Consider the following 23,617-nt stretch of genomic DNA (forward strand, 5'->3'; position numbering starts at 1 on the left):
AATGTATATGCTTCTTAGATTAAGCTTGGAGTTAAGTGAAAGAAAAGCTGGTAGCCAGTTTGGCATTTGCATTTTTGGCAGCTTTACACAAGAGTTCCAGTTTGTGGTCCAGGCTGAGCTCTCTAGAGGAGACAGCTGAAGACAAAGTCACAGTCTGTGATTCATTTCATTTCATGACGTTCTTTTAGACACATGAAAAGTTTTCTGATGACTGTTGTGCTTCAGTGTTTATGAATCTCACAGTGAGCAGCATAAATAAGGAAGCAAGGGCTCATATTAAGCACAGGATCTAAGTGGCTCACAAGGAATGGATGAGCAATTAATTTTGAGTCAGAAGTGGATATGGTATAGGAGAGGAAGAATGCAATTTGCAGCAAAGATTTTAATGCAATCCTGAGAATATTAAATAGAAGTTTTGTTTTATTTGGCACTTTCAGAGGTCTCCCAGTGGAAGACTAATGTTCATAATTCAGCAAGGTTGTTGATCACCAGCGAAAAGAGCCAGTGGAATAATTAAAGCATAGGAAAAAATGTTATTAAAGAGGAAGAGTTCCAGGAGTTCAATCTACTTAATCTATCGAATTTAAGGTGAAAAGATGGTTTCAGCAGTCATTATATGAGAAATATAATTTATATGTTCTCATAATATAGGACAAATATAATTTTCCTATGGAGGGCTTTCTGAAATCTATCAGATGAAAATAAAGCAAGTTCTGATGTTTGAAATTTGCAAATTAAGAGCTAAGGGATTCAATATTTTTTTTAACAATTGGACCCCCAGTTGCCAGGGAAGCCATGGATTATGTCTCGCTGGACACATCTTAAATCAAGAATAGATATTGCTTCATAAAATATGAATTTCTGGAATGAGCTGTGCCTTTGACTCTCTCTCTCCTGGCTCTTTCAGTTTTGTGTTACTCTCGACAAGAAAGTATGTGTTACAGGTTGGTTACAGTGGTTTTACATGTGGACTAATGGCCTTTAATGCATGCTTTTTTTCCCCTTATGGCCTACTAAGATAGGTCCTACTGAAAGTTTATTTATAGAAAAAAATAGCTAAAACATTCCCTTTCCCTACTTAGGAGCCAAAACACAATTGCACGCAGTTATATTCATGGAAGGTTATGTGCCATGTCTGACAATGTTAATTTAAAGTGGGTTAAACTTTTGCACATTGTTTACAAATTGGGTTGTATAAAACATCCTGACTACATGGAAATGACAGTGATTGATGGGAAGTAACACACACACAATTAATGCTGACTGAATTGCTAATTACAGGATTGACATCCCATTTGCAGTGAGATGCTGCAGGTCTTCCGCAAAAAGAACTGGCAGTGTTGTCATGTTCCTTCTCCCTTTCCTTCAGCTTGTAATCTGATGGCCTGTAGTTAAAGTTCAACTGAAGATTCATTCTCCTCTTGTAAAATTCTCTTGCAATGTGAGAAAAGCCTTAGGAGGAAAAGTGAAATGATCACCACTCCCCAAGAATTAAGTCTCTCCTGAGACTTTTTCCTATCCAAGAAGATAAATTGTGCTACACGGTTCTTACTTGTTTTATTAGTTACACCAGCTTTCTTACCCTTTCTGCTATGTTTCCCTGGCATGCAGAAAAAATAAATAGTGCTGATCTGGAGGAAGGTCATGCAAGACTCTGGCTTGAGAAGAAAGCACATTTGAAATGGTACATATTATTAAGGAAACCCTTGTATTGGGAAAATGTAATTTCAGAAGCTATGTTATGGAGTTGCCCTTAAAACAGTAGTTACATGTGTTAAATGCTGAGGTTTGTGGAAACGGGCTGGCCAGATGCAATCTCACAGATTTAGCACAGCCCAACATCTGCTGTGTTGGCCTGGCAGATCAGTGCAGATACTCGATGACCACAGCAAGATTATCTGTTACTTGGTAAGATTTGAAAGGATTTTAAAATAAATGCCATGATCTGACAAGTGCTGGTTGGTGGTGGAGGTAGAGAAAGGGGAACCTTAAGGAAGCAGAGGCAGAGAATGGCAGCACCAACACTGACAATGGAACCAGAAGCTGCAGGGTATAAAAAGGTGACTCTATGGAATGTTCCCAATACTGCAAAATGAAAAGAGTATTTTTTTTTCAGGAGATAGAAAGAAGCAGCTGCATTGTTATTTGCATGGCTTATCTGAGAGATTTAGTTTCAATGGGAGCTGTAAGTGAACACAGCTCAGTGGAACAGACTTAAAGATATGCTTTCTTTTGGTATTTTTGTTTTTTGGGCAGCTGAGCATTACAGACATTGCAGAAAGACAGTCTTGGCTTGCACTGCATCCTCCACATGGCTCACTAGTGAGGTGAGATGAATGAGCGGGTGTCGTGATTTTGCCCACCAGCCAGCTCCTGGGGCTGAGGATGGTTTTGTCCAGGTGGATTTCCGAAGGAAAAGCCAATCAAAAGTTTAGTTACGCCTTTACTAATTACATATTTAAGAAAACAGAAGAGAAGATTGCTGCGCAGTTGCAATTAGGAGCGGTAGCCATGTAGGAGAGGCGGCAAGCCCCAAGTGGGAGCCAGGCCTCCCTCTTCCCCCGGCCCTGGGCCGGGGGCAGGTGTGGCACTGAAGCCCCCCTTTTCTCCTGTAAGAGAGTAAAGGAAAAAAACTTTAGAAGACTGACTGCTTGGACAAAAACCACTGCAGAAGAATCCCAGCAGAGAGATAAGGAAGTGTTCAAGGCCAAAGCTGCAGCAGGGGAGAGAAGTTTGAAGGGGGGGGCTGCTTCTTCCCCCTTTTGCTCTCTCCCTTCAGCAGGGAAAAGACTGAAAAATAAATTCCTGCTACCTGTGAAAGTTTGTTGGGGTAAAGAGACCCCGATGCTGCTCGTGGAGGAGCCTACACTGGAGTAAGTTGATGCATGAAGAAGCCGAGACTTTATGAGAAACCTGAGGTGAGGCAGAGTCCTGTTGAAGATTTTGTGACCCTGAGAGAACCTACGCTGGAGTGAGATGGCTCAGGTGGGATGTTGGGATCCGTGTGTGGGATCCATGCTGCTGCTGAAGATTTGTGACCTTGCGAAAGAGACTTATGCCGGAGCGAGAACAGCTTGGGTTAAGGAAGTGGGATCCATGCGTGGGATCCATGCTAGACCCATGTCAGAGAGGTCTATCAAGGACTGTTCTCCTGTGGGGAGGGACCTCACAGGGAACAGGGGTAGACTCAAAGCCATTATCCCCGGTGACCCTGTGGTGAAGATCCATGGTAGGCAAGTATCCCCTTGTAGTCTATGGAAGAAAAGACCTTCAAGGCCTGAGTAAGCTCCCAGCCTCCGATCTTAGCCCCGGAAGGGGGTAGGCACAGCCTTGGAGCTGACAAAGAGAGATGAAAGAGTTCCAGCTGCAACGAGAGTGGTGCAGAGTTATTGAAAAGACCTGGAGCTCCGAGAATAGCGGAAGAGACTACTTCTCCTCCTTGGACTGATAAAAGGGGGGAGAGGTATTTCTGTAAATACATAGTACTTTTATTTAAGTAGAACTGTTGCAGATATAGTTCTTTAGTTTTAGCTTGCTAATAATAAGTGTTAATATTATTTTCCCAAATCCAGTCTCTTTTGTCTGCATAAACCTTCTCTCAACTTACAGTAATTGTGTGGGGGATGTGAGAGCAAATTGACCCAGAGCAAAACCATGACAGTGGGCTCACAAGTGGGTAAAAAACCCCGACCAATAATCTTGAGGTTTTATAATTAGGGAATAGAGTCAGAAGGTGTTTGCAAGTTTCCTTCTGCCTTACTGATGACTGGTGAGAACAGTGGGGGACAGAAATGTTGTCTGGTAAGTAATTATTCAAACAGTGGGTGATGTGCTTACAGCTTATCACCCTATCTGCACTATTTGCTTACAAAATCAATCCCAAATGGAACTGCGTTTTATAGAGGAAGCACATATGGTGTCAGCCTCCCACAACATATAACCTTTTCCCTCTCAAGTTCAGTGGTGACAGGAATGGAAACAAAAAATTTTGGTTACTTAGAAGCTATTACGACTTCCTCTGACAGAATTTTAGGAACTCCAAAGTCTTTTGAGATAGAAAAATAACTTATTAGTAAGTTTTGAAATAAGAACAGTGTCTAACAGTTGTCATTCTTTACTGGTCTTCCTAACAAAATATGATATGACAGGAATGCTAAGTGCCTTCATCTTAGCAAATGGACTTCTAATTCCTTCTTCAAAAATATCTGTTTTACTCATTTTGACACCTAAAATGTGAAAATAGCTAGTAGGACATATATCCATATCATTAAAAAAATTGCTGTCCTTAATATCCGGGATCTACCAGAAGGAGAATGTGCCCTGTCTCCATCAGTTCTTTTAGTGTCCTTATCTATAGCATAAGGAATAGAAATACCATGGTGTTCAGTCAGTTTTCCAGATTAAAATTTGCTTACATGGCTGACACAAATAATAGGGATTTAGTAATGGTAGAGGAAGAAATACAACACACAGAGACTCAGAAGGGGTTTTGATTAATTTTATGCTTACTCAACCTCCTGTCCAGTGTTTCCAGTCTTTCCCCAGATGAAATCCAATGAAATACAGTTTTAAGATCAGAGGCAGGAGGATAAGGTACTTATCTTTGCTGACTAAAGTCATAGATAATTTTAATGGGATAGACTGACATGTTGTAGCCAAAGTAGAGCATGGAACCTCTACTTTCCATACATTAATGTGGCTGAACTCACAAAAGCCACCCAGGCCTGTCGGAGAAATCAGCACTTTTCTAGTTCACACTTCCACAACAGCAGCATGTCATTCTTTTAATCCCTTTAGGGGGATGAATATTTTACAGCAGATTAGCTTACATGACATACCTAATAAGTTACTAAAAAACTAAGTGTGTGGTTAACATTAGTTATGCTTAGCATAGTGTGGGTTTATGATAATAAAAGTGCCTGATGGGGTTGTCCCATGGCAAGGAAAGGCCAGCAGTGATGGATGGAGATGCAACAGATGACGTGTAACATGTAGAACTGATTGCTTGACCTGAAAATAAGCACATGTCCCTCCTGTAGAAGTGAAATGGTTTTCTGCTATGGCCAGCAGACGAGAATGATAAAGTTTTCCTGGAAAAGGCAGTTTATTATGGTGATAAAAGGAACATAAGACTAAAAGGAACATAAGACTAACAGTAATAACAAGGAAACAAATTTTTCATGGAAAATTGTAGGTGACTTGCAAGTAGCAAAGGTGTGAGTGATCTTCTGGTTATTTTTGCAAGGCATTTATATGAATTACATGAATGCATTAGATTAATAATCTATGCATTACACATTGTCTTTATAGGCTTGATTTTCCCAAAGGTCATGTGAAAATATCTGTAATTTTTAACTGATTTAATTTTTGAGTAAACTGGATGAAGCTGAATGTGAGTTTGTGTTTGGAAGAGGAGATGAAGTGGTGAAGCAAGAGAACCAATAGTTTTCTCTACTGGGAGGAGGCAAGAGCCTCTTTCCTGCTACAAAGCTCATGTTTGAGGAGAACAGAGGACACAAGTAGTTTTTACTTGAAAATGTGCTTGAATGTGAGTATGTGCAGGTGGGCAGAAACTCCATCTTTTCATTCAGGTGAGCTTAATAAACCACTGCCACTGATGTCAGGTGGTAGTGGTAGTAATGAGCTTGTCTTGAAATTAGATTGATAATTCCAGAGAACCTATTGATTATTTTGTTCACTAATGCTTGAAATATGCAGTATATTTATATTCAGTATGATGTGTAGAGATTGTATCCCGACAAAAGGTAGACTGGAGTCTTCATTAATTAATTATTAATTATTAAATCAACTCACTCTTTAATCCTGCCTCTCTTTTTTGAGGAAGCAGGCATTCCAAGTCATGCAGTTTAAATGGGGGTAATACTGGAATTAGAGTTCAGAACTTTCAGTGCTATCCTGTCTCTAAGTTGCCTCCTTATATTTTTTCTTGTGAATATAGAAGATCTGATTTGCAGTTGTGTGTGTGCCTAATTACTGGCACTGTGCAGTTTAGGGTGCAGAGCCATAAAAGGTGCCGAGGCACCTTGTGCCCACATCTCATGGAATACATCATAATGCTCCCAGAAAGACAGGACCTGTAAACAGGGGTAATGTACAGGGAACCAGGATGTGATAGAACTTCACTGTTTGGCATTGTTTTAGATCACAAAACTTTTTGAAATACACACTGTTCTTTGCTTTTTTATTAGAAAGAATTGCCTCTGAGAATCGCACTCCTCCTTTCTTTGCTCATTCAATTTAAGAGCTAATTGTGAAGAAAGACTGTGAGCTGGGTTATCAACTGGTAAATCAAATCTGTTCGCATCCAATAAGGAACCTGCATATTTTAGGGAAATTAAAAATATATTAATAAAATGTAAATGATTACATTATTAAAAATTCGTGAAAAGAGCACATAATTACTTATTATTAATAATGAAATATAGTCACAATATTTATTTAATGATTTAATGGTCACATACAGCTTCTTAAGGGATACTTCTGCTTAGACTCAGGAAAAAGCAGACTTTCCTGTACCTCAGGGAACATACAGAAGTTTCCAAAGCTTTAAAAGTTACTGAACAAATAACTGGTAGGATGTTAAAGGGGTGCTGCTGTGTACCATCCTCTCTGGAATCAGGATTAGGGGCCAGGATACAAGAACGATAGGGAAACATCTTCTATGACATGGGGGTAAATAAAACCTTAGGTTCCAGCTTCAAAATTCTGTGCATAAAGCTTCTTCATATTCTTCATATCAGAAGAATGGAATGTTGAGATCAATATGCCAAAGAAAAATGAATGCACTGGTGAACAGATTCATCCCTGAAAATAATTTCTTTATTCACACTATGTAGTAGAAGAAAAATGAGAGACACCACACTTTGTCAAGCAGTATTAAAATATGTATTCATCTAGCTGAGAGTCTTAGGGATGCAATTTTTAAATAGTTTTTTAGTATTTTATCATTTTACCACTGGCTGCTTTGATTTGCCTAACAGGTTTATGCTTTATATGGTTCCCTTTTAGCAGGTTTTCACTGTATAGCTTTGATCTGAAATAACTGGGACAGAGGAAAGTTTTTAGCAGTTCCTTTCTTACACGGTAAATGGCATTTCTTTACAGATATTACATTCATAGATATATTAAGAAACCACTTTTATTTGACCTAGTGGCATAACAGATGTGGAAGTTCAAGTATTCGAACTCTATAAATTATGTAGATACAAGGACCAATTTTTTTCTTCAGTTTCCTGAGAATGTCCGTTTTGGATAGGAATGGCAAATGAGCCAAGGCAGCTTACAGGAAAACGTACTTAGCTCTGTGCTATGCGTGGTTAAGCATATCCAGACCTATAGTACTTCAGGCCTGTGTTTGATTCCCATTGTCTTTGGTGAGCCAAAAGTACATTATTCAGTGTTTTGCTGAATTGGGCCCAGCTTCATTGAAGTGCTTTGACTCCAAGTGTCTGCGTGGTTTATAACTTAGTGTTGATCCCACAAGAAGTAGGAGGCTGGATATTTTTTGAATCTAAGCTATAATACATTTGATTATGAAAGCATTTCAGGGACCTTTTTATAGTAAAGCTGAAGTCAAAAGGAACATGAGATATTCCCAGTAAAACGAAAGTAGGTCTTAAAGAACCCTGTACCATTTCTTGTTTATAAACAGAAGACTGAGAACATTTCAAAGTTGAAAACTAATTCTAAGGGCAGAAAATAAGTATTTCCATTTTCTCTTTCCTAAAGTACGAGTTCATCTATAGAGCAAAATTGCTATGGGAGCAGAAAGAAACACTGGTTGCGTATAAAAGCAAATACCTTTGCAACCCTGTAAATAGATTTTTTAGGAATGGAGAAACAGTCAGAGTATACTTTCTCTAACAATTCCCAGTTTGATGCTTAGCTGGGCCATTTCACTCTATTTAAAAGAGTCATGATTAAAATAATATCTAGAAAGGACTGAAGAGTAGAATCTTTCCTGAGGGAAATGCTATTTAAACATTGCTTTCAGCCCAAACTAACGAAAAAGTCCAAGTATCAAAATGTTTTGCTGAATTGAAAGGCTCAGAAAAATCTCAAATTGACAGTGAAGGAATAAAAACCTCTAATTTGAAATTTTTTTGAATCTCTAAGTTGGTGTCTGCATAGTGCTGAATGGGAACTTCTGGTTTGGGTGTTAAGACTCTTTGCTTCTAGAGTTTCACCTGGCCTGGGGGGTTACTTTGAGGGAGCCAGGTCAGGGAGCCAGCTTGCCCAGAGTGGGATGGGTGACCTGGGACACAGTGAGAGGGGTTAGAGAATGGGCTTAGCACAGGCACGTCCTCAGCTGGTGCTGAGAGCGGGCACACGAGTCCACATGGAGAGCAGCTAATCCTTGCTTGGCCATGGGGAAATGAAATAGTCCTTGGGGTCGTGAATTGTTTTGACCAATTCATGGCCAGCAGATGGCTTCTAGCCTGTGGCAGGCAGGTGATACAGCTCTGAGCCTGAATATCCCAAATAGCACTTGGAATGGTGGTTTCTCAACAAAATCAAAACTGTAGAACCAACAAACAGAAATTTTGCTCTATAGTGACTCTTTCCAGAGGAGTTACTATGGATTTAATGTCTTTGCAAATAAGACTTTCCAGTTGGTAAGGAATTGTAAAATAGTTTAGACTGGAAAAGACCTCTAAGATCCTTGAGTCCAACCATTAACCCAGCTCTGCCAGATCCAACACTAAACCATGTCCCTAAGTGCCACATGTACACATTTTTTTGAACAGTTCCAGGGGTGGTGACTCAACCGCTTTCCTGGGCAGCCTGTTCCAATGCTTGGTCCCCTGGCACAACTTGAGGCTGTGTCTTCTTGTTCTCTGACTAAAAACATTTTGAGGTTAATTCTAATGTCCAACAAAACCAGGGCTAATTACTTGGACTCTTAACACAGATCCCTGGTAGTACCACTGACTTTATAAAAGATTTTTGGATATACAGTTCACCCAGCCATGGTCTGTTGGAGTTCAGTCTAATGTTCAGGGATTTTGGGTGCAGCGGGGCTGTGTGCTCTGTACACTCCTGAGTGTAGGTACAAAGGATTTCCTGTTAATAAACCTTAAAACCCCCATGGTCTGTCACATCTGCCTCGTGCTGCCTCCTGCCTGCCCTCAGTTATTGGGAGCTGGAGTTAGGCTGTGGTTCCAAGTACATTTGCTGTAAAAAGCCATAATCCTAAAATCGTCTTTGGTGTGACAGGAAGAGATGTCTGTGAGAGTCCCCAGAGGGGGTGGCAGCATTCCCTCACCAAGTCCTGGGGCCAGCAGCCCACGCTGCTGTGAGCTGTGCCTTCTGCAGCCTGCCTGGGTCAGAAGAGTCTGTACCTCCAGCCCCACTGCATGTTTTATTTCAAAAAGGTCAATCCCTTTGGTAATCACAACCCCCTTCTAAAGACAGCTTTATATAGCAAAGGCTATTAATCAACCTGCATTCCTCTTTTGCAACATACATTGTGGCTGTAATTGCATGTATGTGGTAGATTGCTTACTCGTCAATTTATTGTAATTAATGCTATTGGAATTCTATATACGAAATACAGAAATTCTGCTTGGTTCTGTGTGTGGAGCTGTGGTAATGTCTTTGTGGAGTGACATAGTGCTGTCCTGGATGTAACCTGCTGCCGTGCTGGGACTCAGGCTCAAACTGTGGGTGTTCAGAATGGTCTGCACTTGAACAGTCTCTGAAGAAAAGGGGCAGTTTGAAGCCAAGATGTCTCTAGAGATGTCTGTGACAGTGAGAGAAAGAGGACTTTTTTATTATCATTATTAACAAAAAACTAGACCAGTAATTCATTTTTCTGTAACTATTGCAGGATTGTCCTCTATAGAGTTGCTGAAAATATGATTTCTATTCTGAAATAAATATATGATTTTAACCTCAAATTTGAAATGTGGTTTGAAGCTATATCGGTTTTATCTGCAGCATTAAAGCAGAATAAAGATAGCAGAATCATGTTTTACCAAAGCTGTGCAGGGTGACAGTCTCCCCGCAGAGAGAAATCTTCCTCCCCAAAAATGGTAGTTCCTTTTGACCTGCTTACCAAATTATGATGAAAAGCTGCAGAAAAAAATTATCTTTACAGCATCTTGGTTGCATAATGATTTATTGCTTGCTAGGGATTTTATGGACATTGGGAAAATAGTTGATGATGAAAATAGGAGATGCTGGAGGGTTGTGCTTTTCTCACCTCCTTTGCAAAGAAAAATATATATTTTGTAGCATTTCATGTTGAATTGCTTGTTTCTCTACTCCATTTGTTTTTGTAGCAATGCAAAGTGTTCTGTTGTTGCCTGCATAGCTGTAAAATGTGTTATTTCCCATAGTTCTGTAAGGGAAACTGTAAGGTTTATAGGTACAGCCTCTAACAATTCACTGTCCACTGTAATGGAAATAAACCTATGGTTTAGTATGTTTATGTATCTCCAGCCTTTAAACTGAGAGTGAGTTAGTGCCAGCATTGTGCAGCACTTTGTTTTTTCAGAACATCAGAAGTGGGGAAGAGGCTTCTCACAGGGAGGTTGGAAGCTGGAAGCTCTCCCGCCGGCAGTGTGGCTCCAGGCAGCAGGCAGGAGTACACTGCAGTAAGGCATTCTGCTCCCAAATTAGGCCACTGCTTTTACTGCTGCTTTAGCATTCAAATGTTTTCAAGTTGTAGCCCAGAGAGATGCCCAGTGATGCAGACCTGAGGCAAAGGCACAAGTGAAGACGAAGCCCTGTTGAACTCAGCAGGAATTTCTGTCATGGGTTTTGTGGAAGGCTCTCACAGTTAGCCTGAGCCCCACTGTACTGTCTTGGGATTATTTCTTCTTCAGCAGTGACGCTAGTTTGGGAGGAAAGTAACTATTTTTATGGGAACTTTTATTAAAAGGCAAACAGTTGCTTCCTGTATGTTTATGTTTCAAGGCCCTGGGTTGACCTTTCTTTAGCCTGCATCAAGCAACATGTTGATGCAGTCACATACAAGCATTCCTGCACAAAGTCATTCTGCTGTTTTTTTCCTCTGGTTCTCAAGTTATCTTAATGCTGGTTGCTGACAAGTGACTTTTCCAGGTTGAATTAAATGTGTGTTTATGTGTCTTCAAAGACACTGGGTGTAAGCCTCAAACCACAAGTGAAGATCAGGTATCCATCTCCTTTTATGTGAGCTGGTATATGTCTATACTGGGGCATGGTTTAATCACTAGAGTTCAGTCTGCATTTCTGCTCTTTATGGTGCTGTGTTTACACAGTTTGCTAGTGCAGTGTGTGCAAAGAACATGCATGGTTTTGTCTCTGACTGTTGAGTCTGTTGTTCACACACCTCTGTTGTTCATACACCTCTTCCCTCAGAGCAGACAGAGGCTCATTACAATAATGTGCTCATGCATCCAGAGCTGCAGCGACTTTGGAGAAGAAGTTTGTTTTAATTAGGAACTTTTGTTTCCAAAATATGTGGTAAGTTATTAGCATATAAAGCAGACCTCATGAATAAAGTGCAGTATGGATTTTCTAGGTGTTCTCTGGTAATTTCCTACATGCCTGGCTTCACCTCATGATTAATGTGATGTCTCTTAGCACAGAACAGCAGCTTGTCTGTAAATAACCAGCTGAGGTGCTGTACATTCAGATACTTGCTCAGCTCGTGATAACTTTTTCCAGGATTCATTTATTTGAATTATTTAAGTTTTAGTCTAGTTCTTCTTGGTATGTGCTTTGTAATAATGAGTGCATTTAAGAAAACAAACGTTTTTTTGATAGATTTGGAGCTGAAATTTTCTGTCTTTCAAGACCATTCTCTAATTCCCCAAGGCAATGAGCTGTGCTAGTTCTGGGTAGTCTTTTTAGTTCTGTAGAAGTTTTTTCTGTATTACAGTAGATTCTGCAGATTCTTCTCAAACATAGTTTTATTCATATCATTGGATTCAACAAAAATGTTTGTGATGGACAGTTTACATTTTTCAGCACAAATAAACTACTGAACAGCCCATGAAAAAGAAGCCATTTATGAAAAACAAAACCCAAACAACCAACCCCCCCACGCCTATCAGATCTTAGCACTGAGTAGTTAATACTTAGAATGTGTAAGAAAGTGTCACATCACTGTTACAAAATTGAGACATATCTCAGTTGAATTTGTCCTAGCTTCATTTATTGATTGATATATTTTTCTTTGATTTTTTTTTTTTTTTATATTAAGAGCCAAAACATCTCCTCCTCGAGGCACTGTAACAAATGAATTCAGAACAGATTGCTCAGGGCTTTTTCAGTCTGGATCTGAAAATCTCAAAGGGAAGATATTCCACAAGCTCTCTGGGCAATGTGTTCCAGTGTTTGACTATCTGGTAGCTGAGTGTTTTTCCATGTGTCAGGTCATGGCCATTGTCTCTCACCTTCCTGCCAAGCACCTCAGTAAAACCTGCTTCTGTCTTCTGGATCACCTACTCTTAGCTATAGAAACAGGGCAGACTCCTTGAACAGGGAATACAGACATCAGTAACAAGCTCAGTAGTGATGACATCCCATTTTGTTCTGCTGCAGCAGGAATGATTTGAAAGAAAATATGTTAAAGAACCCCAGGATACAGACTTGGAACGCTGGTGAGTCAAAAATGCTAGCATTTATCTGGTGTTATGTCAACAGTGAGCTGTCCTAGAGGCCCAGACAGGAATCCCAGGAGCAGCTGCCGTACACTGACTGTGCAGAAGTCATCCAGAGACATGTAACACAATTTAGTTCAGTTCAGCTGGGTCACTTCCCATTAATGATCGCTCTGGAGCACTCTGCCTGCATTGTTCTGCTCAGAGCTCTACTCTGCTACAGTTAATTGTGCCTTTTTTGGGATTCTGTCCACTCAGCTGGATATTTTTGTGTAGATTTGAATGGTAAAGAGCCCTCAAACATTCTATCTGTATGGGGCTTGAGTAAGACAAGATGCCAGTGATTTCTGACTCACAATGTTACCCAATCTGCTGGAGTGCAACAGGAATAGACAAAATCTGCTAGGAAAAATATGAACGAGCTCAACTGAAGGATAGTAGTGTCAAGTGTAATTTTCCCAACACTGCTTCTTTCACAATGGCAAAAGACCAAAAAAGGATTAAAAAGTAAGCCTTCTTGGTTTTAATTTTGTGATCAGTATGTAATAAATCGGTGTGTTTATTATATTGATGCTGCTCACAGTTTCTTGTACATTCTTGCATATATATTTTACAGGATTATTTGAAGGTCTCATGCAAAATTCAGCACATATAAAGATATAATGTAACTGATCAATTTCTAAGAGAAGTTCCAGACAATCTGAATGGAACTCTTTCTGGAAAAACATGAGTCATTAAAATATTGCTTGTATTTTGAAAAAAGTATGTTGTAAACATAAGAAAATAAACATTATAATATAAATGAATCTTTTGCATACAATTCATAAAGAAATTACAATGTCTAAGACAAGAGCCAGTAATAAGAATACTTTATATATATACCACCATATGGGTTTTCTTACTATTTAATAAAAGCTGCTTATGATAATATCGTAAAGCTTTGATAATTCAAAGACTGCAGTGCTGAATGGAAAAAATACAGAGTTCTGGGAGAGCATTTTATAAAAAGGGTCAAATGCTTTTTTTAAAAATAGAAGGACAAGAAAATTCTCACTCCCAAAATATCTTTGGCAAGGTCCCAGTCAAATGTTCTTACAGGGGTACTTGAGCACTGATCTGCTGAAGTGGGAGCTCCATCCTGGACAGCACAGCCTTTCATCTGAAAGGGACACTCCAAAATTCTGACTCTTAAGCAGAAGAATATAACAGCCCACCATATAGGTTTTACGAGGATGGACAGCTGCTTCTGTTGACACAGGCAAAAAGTTCCTCAAGCCACTCAATTTGCTCTTGGCAGATCTCCAGGTTGTGCTGTGTGACAGGACTATATGGCTGCTCTAAGGATATTTATTTTTAAAATTCCGGGTTGCTGCCAGGTAGAATAATGAATGAGTCTGCACTAAAGTAAGCACAACATGCCTTTCATCTGATGATGTATGATGGGACGGCTGCTGTATCTGTGATGTTATAGAATTTCTGTGCTGCTTTGTCTCATTTTGTCTCAGCTATGCAGCGAATGAAAAAATTAATAAAATGAAAGCTGTTGGCTTCATGTTTAGTCACCCATCAGTCTTAGCTTCAGCTTGTGAATGTCATACCTTCTGGGATTTTTTTTTCTCTCTCTTTTACTCTTATGGAATTGTTTTGTTTACAGAAAAAAAAAAATACTCTTTTGCAAGGTAGGCATATTGATGTTTCACTTGGAATAGCAGTACTTCCTGACCATGATTCTGTGACTGTTTTTGGAAGGCACAATTGACAGGGCACTCCAGATGATAATATAAAGAGTGAAAATTGAACTATTTTGGTCTGACTTCTTTGGTTTTAGTTTAATTGCCTTCCCTGTGTACTGTGAAGAGAGCAGAAGCTGAAGGGAGCTGGTGCTGATGCATCAGATGTGTTTGTTCCTTTCCCAAGGGAACTCGACAGCTGATGCTGTACAGTTCCATCTCAGCAGTGCATTTCAGAACCTGGCAGGAGAGCCAGGGCAGAGTAAGTACTGATATTGTTCAGGACAAATACACAAGTGACAGGCGCCTTGCAGTTATCCTCTTATTGAAGCCCCAAAAGTTGATTCATGGATGTTTCAAGTGCTGTCACAGTTACTGATTTGAAAGTGGTCCTGGAGCAGGGAGGTCGGGTTATTGGGAGAAGTTCATTGTGCAGTGTGTCAGGATTAGTACGTACCTGTGCTGCTAACTTGTTTAGCAGTTAGTTAACAAATGTAAGTTTTTGAAATGACATCACAAAATACATTTGGAAATTTCCATTTAATGTTTCTCGGCTAGAAAGTGTGTAATATAAGGATGTTCCTTTCGTTATCCCTGATGAATGTCTTGTATTTATGTGTTGAAAATATGACTTTAGAGTTTGTCTTCTGAGAATTACTGATCATTCCTTTAGCTGAGGAAATGAGTTGTACTGCTCTGCTCCCTTGAATTATGTATTTATCTATTGATTCAGCGCACACTGTGTCTCACCTAAAAAATCCAATGCGCAGGCTGGAAGGTGTAAAGACCTTCCCCAGTTCTTCGTTTGCGAAGACTGGCCATTAAAAACAATGGGTTGTACTTAAAAACAAAAGATATTAAATATTAATGCGTCCACTTAAAGTTATAGTCACACTAAGAGGCATAATTACAGACTGCATGGAGACTCTTGACAGGAAAGCAGGAAAGAAAATATATCAGGAAGATCAAAGAAGTATCTGAAGTTAATTATAAATTAGCACTGAAGTGTAGCCATCAAAACACTTTATTATTACTGGAGGTTAAAAAAACCCAGTGTGATCTTGCATGTTTGTTAACTTTACACCAGAGTCCTTTCATTGTGTCCACTTATACCTAAGATAGCTGAGTGATGAGTGACTTCTGTTCTAAAACACAGACACTAGAGGTGTCATTTCCATAGGAAAGTGCCACATTTTTAGATATTCTTCACATTACAGCACCATCTGCAATGAGGGCAGTTAGAGAAACCCCATTAAAATAAGATGTATGATTGATGAGTAAAACTGAATTTCACTGTTAAGATGTTTTTTTTCCATGCTGAGATTGGGAAGGAACCTAAAACTTTATCATTGATTTTGTTTCAAAGCTGAAACCCGTCAGAACACAAGTCATTGTTCACTGTCTCTCTCTACCTGCAACCAATAGTCAGGCTCTGGTGAAGGTCAGAGACCTAAATCATAAGACAGATCTTATTCAAGAGCTGGCATTTGTTAGTGATGCCACAGTACCTTCACTAAAAGAATTTGGACAGCTCATAGGCTAATAAGGTCTGAAAGCTGTTATTTATAGTTTTGTTTTTTAAAAAGACTCGTTCTTTGTCCATAAGTGATCCTGTTATCCACAAAGACCCAATAGAAAGTTGACTAAACCCAAGAACTCTGCTTTAGAATCTATCTGGTCAAGAAATAAGTATTTATTTGATAACTTTTAATCACCTACATTTTCTAATACATGTTTTCTGTCTATTTTAAAAGTGTAGTTTTATAGTCATGCTAAATGAATTATTCACAGGAAATAATTTAGCTGATTCATATGGGATTATTCTCTTGCTTATGAATCAGCAAGGAGGTTATAATTAGAGCCAGCTGAAAAATTTTAAAGATATCAAAAGGTCATTTACCACTGGTGGTCCATAAGATTTCAATGTAACTATTGCAGTATAAGGTTAAAAAGGTACAATCTTGCACATTCATTACACATTAAAAAGAAAATGAATAGGGAAGAAAGGGTGAATAATAAATGATTACATAACAAACATCTGGAATCTGAACTTAATTTTGATGAAAGATACTGTGTCCATTTGCTGAAAAACAGTTTGTCAAATACTTCACAGTCACATTGATTCAGAAAAAGCTCAGCAACATCGGCTTTATCCAGCTGGATTGGTGTCATTCCACACAGAACTTTATTATCTAGACAGAGTTTACAGGAAATACAGAGCAGTGCTTCTTCAGTAGTACCATTTTCTGCAGGAAATGCAGAGCAGTGCTTCTTCAGCCTCACCATTACAGATTTTTTTCTCAGGGTCCCCATATCAATCTTGTAGAAATTTTAGCGCCTTTGTTTTTGTCATACTCATGTGCAGATGCAAAACAATTTATTTTTGCAGCAGTTTTTTATATATTTGAAGATTGTTATCGTATATTCTCTAAATGTGTTTTCTGTTGGCTAAGCAATGCTGGAGCTTTCAGATTTTCTTCACAGAATGTGGTCTGTAGATGTCCGTTCTTCATGCCACTATCTGTTTTATCCCCAGTGGATCTACCTGAAAAATATTATTAACAAAGAAAAAATTATGGACTTCAGTGCTTCAAAAATGAAAGGAATTTGACAGTTTGACAATTTTCACATCTTTATGTCTCACCATAATTATTTCCTGTGTTTTTTTTTGGAAAAGCTTGATAAAGTGTATGTCCCTTATAAAGACATTTTCACATGAAAGGGGAAATAGACTCTCAAGTTATATGTCTGCAGCAAAGTTGGGGGCCATCTTTTTAGGACTGAATCAAGCTTTATAATGTATAATAGGTTCTTACAGTAATAATATAGAAAAACTGTAAATGAATTTATAGTATTCAATGGAAATCAGAAACAAAAATATATATAAAAATAGTTGTACCAGAACGTGTTTGCTTTTGTGTAATCCTTGACCTCTCTTTGGCAATCTTTTATCCGCCCTGTGCTACTGAAAGATGCTGTTTGCTACCATGGGAAAATCAGCTGTGGAAGCACTAGGATGCCACTTGGTATATCCTGATGAAAGGGACGGGCTTGGCCAGTGTGACAGCTCATTGATCTTCGGCTGCAAGATGCGAGCTACTGCTGGAGGGTTTGTAGGAGGTTTGTGAGTGTCTCTATAAACAACACACTCAAACAGGTTGTATAATAAACAGTGTTCCCATGTATCATTGTTAGTAAACTACTTCCAAAGGTACGTATGCAAAGCAAAGCTGGCAACACAGCATGTTTTAGGGGGTGACTAGATAGACTAAAATGTGTTATTTTGGGGGCTAATATTTCTGAGCTTCTGATTCCCTATTGTCTCCTCAAGTCCCCATCTTATATTTACAACTCAAGCAGTTCCAATAATGTTGAACAATGTCATTACATTGTGCCATAATGTTCATAGCAACCAACTGACATGGGATCAGGCATCAGATTGAGCCACATTATAATAAACATTCAACAATAGATGATGATATTACTGTTGTTGTTATTATTTTTGTTATTGTCATTATCATTAAATTCTAATAATCAATTTCCTTTGACCAACAGTGCTCATAGAAGAAAATATATTTTTATTTATTTCTGTGGAACTAGTAATACACATTTTTTAAAGTGTGATAACTCTGTTTCTTGCCCCTTGCTTTGATTTTTGTTTCTGGCTGTTGCTTGCAACATCAGTGAGTATAAATCTGCCAAGTACCCACCTGCTAGCTTTGTGGATCATTTTCAAAGTTGTCACTAGCAGGTATCAAACTAGTCTACTGCGAAAGTGCTGATGGGAAAAGGATGGCTACTGCAAAAGGAACTGGGTTTGATTACCATAGATGTGAAAACTGAGAGTTCCTAAAGTGTATTAAACTGAATTATCTCTCATTTACACCAGCACAAAATAGAGTGACTCCATCAAAGGCAGTGGTGGGAAGTCCAGAGTCACATCAAAATGAATGCCATGAGAATCTCTCAGTGATACATTCTCCCCTTCTCAAATCCATGGTGGCCATCCTGAACAAGACTTACAATGGAAGCGAATTTCATTAACATTTCAAGTAGAAAATGTACTGGCATCTGCCAGACTTTCCATCCCAAACTAAGGTTAGTTTGGCTGCAAGTCAATCGCTTCACAATAAATGCTTGAATCTGTGGATTCTTGCATTTGAAAGCTAAGCAAAAAAATATCTGGAGGAATGTTTTTAATCTTCTCGGCGCGCCTCTGAATTTCTCACCATATTTGATATCCTCAGGCAATATTTGTGTCAGTGCTTTCTTTCTGAGGTTTTGGTCTGCATGGCCAAGTGCCTTATAATTATCTCGGCAATACAGGTGTGGCCATCAAATTTTACTGTAAAGATTTTAAAATAAGAGGTTTCTGAGGCACAAGATGAGCTGCTTGTAGCATAAACAAGACTACTGTATCAAGCTCTTGCTGGCTACTCTTTCTGTCCTCTCTATTCCTAAGTCCTGTAAATTTTCCAGTTCTAAGTAGTGTTTACTGGAGGGATTATTTTAGTCAGATCCTTGTGCATATTTCTCTGTCCAGTGGCAAGCTTTGTGTGCCAGATGCATTGGCTTAATTCTCAAAATGTTCCAAGTCTTTTTGTCTGCTTTTCAGGATGATTTGGCAGATGAATATTTTGGGCTTCTGTGATTAATACTGGAATTTGTTAGTGGGTTTTTTTTCTTATATTATTACATTTAATTATTTCTATGGTCATTTTTTCCTTCAGCTTTTTGAAACCTTTCTGTAAACATATTAGAGGGAGCAAAATTTTAATGCACCTGCATTAAGAACTCTGGACATGACTTCATTTGAAATAATGAATCCACTTTTTAATTTCCTTCCCAATATCAATGATGAATGCACAGAGAAAGTAATTGTTTAGAATTTAAATTAGTATCTCAATTTTTTTCAGTTTGGACAGATTTTTTTTTCATTTAAGAAAGAACTTACTGTTTTATTAAAACAAACAAACAAACAAAACCCACTAAACGAAACCAAAACAAAACTCCAACAAATGTTTTATCATAGTGTTCCAGGCTTGAGCTAAACATGATTCAGTTTTAAAGTTTTCAGTAACGTGGCGCAGTTAGTTATGCTTCTGTTAGGCAGTTTTCAGCTTTTAGCAGTAGCATGTCATTTGTTATTTGTATGCTGTATTAGCAATGGAGCATACATGGTATGATATGCAAAAAGCATGTTGCAACAGTTGGAAGAACCTGAAAGACCCTTATTGCCGGATATGCAGTTGGAATTAAACTGCCAAATGCCGTGTATCTGCAATATCTACTCTCAAAATGAGCTGCTGCATGGTCTTCTGGTAATTCCATGCACCCCTCATAATTAGACAGCTAAATTTAATTCTTCTTTTGCTGTACTGTTCATGTGCTGAAAGCTGATGAGCAAAAATCAATAGCACTTCCTTGAGCAATAAATGCTTTTAAGATAATTGCTCAGGAATCTTAAGCAGGTTTGGGGTGTTCCTTTTTTTCTTTTTTTGAAGCATGATCTTTCATAGGGGAATGATTTAAAAGAAGCTGTAGAGTGTGTAAGTGATGTTTTAATAGGAAGTTTGGTGGTGTTTGAGGCATGCTCAGGATGTAATGAGTTCTCAGAAACAATTGACTTGTATGAATCATAAGGACAAATGCATTTCTTCAAAATGGGCAACTTTTCTTTCAGCATCCCAGCCCTGTTACTTCAGGGACCAGAGCATTCAGTCATGTAATGGATGCCATTTACAAAGAGAAACAGTTTCAGTGAGTCATAGAAAATCCAGGATCTAGGAGAAACTGAGAAAGCCCAAGATGATACTTTTGCAAGCCATTTATGCATTTACAAGTACACAGCGTCTTGTAACAAAAAAAAAGAATGCCATTATTTTTGGCTGGATTATGTTTTTATCAGACACTAAACCACTGTCAGAGTTATGTTATCAGAAGATTTGCTTGTCACGCAGTTTCACGGATGACATTTGGTCCTCTTGGTCCTTCGAGAGGGTGCCCTTCCGTAGTAACCCTGGTACTCACAGTTCGTAGTGGTTTCCAAAGTGATTATGATACAGATGAAATCCAGAGTATAACTGCAGAGCTGTTATACTTACATGTGGCTTTACCACTGTACCTGGAGACTCTCAGGTCCGTGTGCCCTGCTGGACTTTATCATGCATCTTGGCCCAGGTTCAGATTGCTTTTTTGACTATCTTAAGGTGGTGTGAGTTTTTGAGGGATGGTGATACTGGGGGTAAATCCTGCTTGAAGAAGGCTGAAATCTGAAAATAGATTTTTTTTTTTTTTTTTAGAGCAATAAGAGTCACAGAATTAAAATTACTTTTGTGCAGCTGACTGGCAGATAAGCAGTAAAGCAAAAGATGGAATCGCAGTCTCTTGGCACCATGACTGTTGCATAAACTCCTTGATCAGACTGTTTCAAAGCAGATCCATCAAATAGTTATAAACCACATTTGTATGCAGGCCACTGGATAAATGGTAGGTGGGAAACTGCCAGCAGGACTCCAGACTGGACCCTTCTGTTTGCAGGCGTTGAGTCAGGCAGCTTTTGGTGTGAAAGCAAAGGACAGGCTGGGCTGGCTTCCTCCTCTTCCATACCAATTTAACAGACTGCCTCCTTTCTATTTCTCCTTCCACTTCTCCATTTCTCCAGCCTGACACTCTGTCAGAGCTTAGTTAAGTGGGCAGATGAAATGGCACCGTGGTGTTGACCCCCTTTGCACCGCTCGAGTGAAGGGTGGTGCACGTGCTGTCCTCTCTTTCAGAGTGGTACCAACACTGTACTGCACCTGGGCCTCTTGCTACTGGGCAAATAAATGAGATTTTAATTCCAAACATGTTTCTTGTGTAAAAAGACCAGTAGATATTAATTATAAAGACATCTAATTTTTTTTTTTTCCTGAAAATGGATGATACTGGCGTTTGCTTTTGTATAAAAGATAAAGTATGTCATGGTTTCTGGGTTGTATTTTGCCATTTATTTTTTAAGCAGCAGTTTGCCTTAAAAATTAAGTTCAAACACAGCCCATTCTCAATTTTTTGTTTCTTTCTTTCTTTTCAGCATGTTTTCTACCTCGTGTTCATCTGTGGTAAGGGCTGTTCAAAGTGACAGTCAATTATCAGACTGTACTGGAAACCAATTTGCTATTTGTCCAGGACTCTTGCACCACTTTGCTCCAGGGATAAGAATTATTGGTTTATAAACACTGTGCCCTTTGAGGTTCATTTCAGAGCACATTTAGGCTTCTCCAGCACTCCATGCTCTCTCTCATTGAACAATAAAGTAAGTGATGCTGAGTTCTGCAGTGAGGTGAATGACAGACTTTAATGTGCTGGACAGATGAGATCACAGCTCCTTCTCTGATGAGGAGGAACTCATCCAGAGACTATAAAAACTCCTAGAGCAGGTAACAGAGCATGTTGTTAGAAGTGAAAACTTAGGAAATGGAGAAAGCCTGCGATAATGCCTGGTCTCTGTCTGCCCTTGTCTTGTAAAGTTGTGTGTCAGATGTAGGGTGCATTAGTAGAGTGAGTGTTTTACATGAGTTTTGCTTCCCCTGGAGAGGATTTCCAGTCATAATTGGAGGCAGCCTGAATAACTATGAATCAGTAATGAGAAACGTCAGACCAGAATCCATTTAGATTAATCCACTTCCCAAAAGAAAGTGAGTGAGGAGCACTATGCAGAACACCAGCAGGGGCACTTGCTCCTCCCATTGTGACTGCTGGTGCTTGTTTTATCCACAAAATCTGTGGTTAGCAGTGCAGGCAATGAGAACACAGCTGGAGCTCAAGCTCCAACTCTGTTATTGATCTGAGAACTAAATTATTTTGTTCATGGTTCTAATGTTTAATTTGTCTCACCTCAGACAGAATTTGACCCAGAGAAGCAAAGGTTTATGCTTTTCCTACTGTTCTCTCATAATCTTGGAATCCAAATTCTGGTCTAAATGATCTTTTAAGCATTAGAGTGGTGCTCATTTTTTTAACAGAGGCATGAGAATCCCAGCATGTCTGTTGGGTTTCAGTTGTTCTGCACAAGTAACAATTCTTTGTTGGAATCACAGTCCATGATTTTAAGAACACCAGTCCTACCTGCACACAATCCATCCACTTCCCTTTGAACTAATCCTGTTTAAAACAGTAAAAAACCTTTTTTTTTTACCCCAAAACCCCTTTCTAGGTTTGAGGGGAAAGATTTACTATGAGGTTGATTCCTTAAATTCTTGAAAAATCATGTTCAGTTTTCACCTGTAGACCTGGCTCTGAGAAAGGTGCCTGTAGAGATTGTCATACTGGGGCCTACTGTTTTTCAAATATTTTTAAGTCCTTGTTTTCTGTGTTTTGTTAAGTTACTTTACATTTTCCTGTAGCAATCATAGGTGGTGATGTCCGGATCAGTAGAATCCCGAAGATTTTGCTATGACTTTACTCAAATTGGTGAGCACTGAGAAGCAGGGGTTCATCACACAGTACCTACTGGACTGCTACCTGTGAAATACTTGTCAGGTTCATTCCAGACTGTATAAACAGATGTCACTGTTGAAATAATTTTAAATTTCGTATGCTTTGTCTGCTTCTTTCTTGGACACAGAAAACTGCTGGCTTTCCATAGTCTGATTAGTTCCTAAAGCATAAATAATAGGACAGATTAACCTTGCCTGGTTTATAGTGGTTCAGTCAGACCTTAATGCTCAGTACAGTGACATAGAAATTAGCTTTTGAAGAATAATGTTTACAGCTGCTAGTGAGATAGATAAAGAATTTCCAAAGTTTACCTGAGATTATTTGAATCTCTATGTAGCTGGTGTAAATGAGATTCAGTGAGCATATAAAATGAGAACTTTTTTTGATTTTGGATTTAAGTCAGGTTGTGGTTGGTTCATGGACTGTGGCTCAGCACATCCTACCTGATCCAATTATAAGATCAAATAGACAGAGATAGGCTCCACTTCTGCTCTGAATACACAAATGTTATTGCCATTAAGGAGAACAAATCCCTGAATTGCTTTTAAGTACTTCAGAAAGCAAAAGCTACTTACTTCAGTTTACTGCTTTGCACAATTAGTGGATCCTCATCTTAAGCTAATGGCACTTACCTGCCAGTATAAAGTCAATTAACCAGCTCTCAAGATGTCACAAGATAGCAGTAATTTCTGTCACCACAGGAATATTACTATACTTCAAAATTGAAAGGGACCCAAATGAATGTGGTTATAAGTCCTTACATTTTTATGCATTCAAAATCAGTGTTATGTGCAT

General features: G+C 38.9%; 1 long non-coding RNA gene across 1 annotated transcript; it reads left to right on the forward strand.

Moving 5' to 3' along the window:
* Nucleotides 1-3,700: 3,700 nt before the first annotated feature.
* LOC114068323 lies at nt 3,701-7,160 on the forward strand. Its single transcript, XR_003573564.1, has 3 exons — nt 3,701-3,801; nt 5,311-5,548; nt 7,033-7,160. It is a non-coding gene; the product is annotated as an uncharacterized LOC114068323 (long non-coding RNA).
* The last annotated feature ends 16,457 nt before the right edge of the window (nt 7,161-23,617 follow it).

This window comes from Empidonax traillii, unplaced genomic scaffold (genome assembly GCF_003031625.1).
Source record: "Empidonax traillii isolate 1590-97213 ecotype Southwest subspecies unplaced genomic scaffold, ASM303162v1 scaffold1039:size287584, whole genome shotgun sequence".
In the NCBI taxonomy this organism is placed as follows: Eukaryota; Metazoa; Chordata; class Aves; order Passeriformes; family Tyrannidae; genus Empidonax; species Empidonax traillii.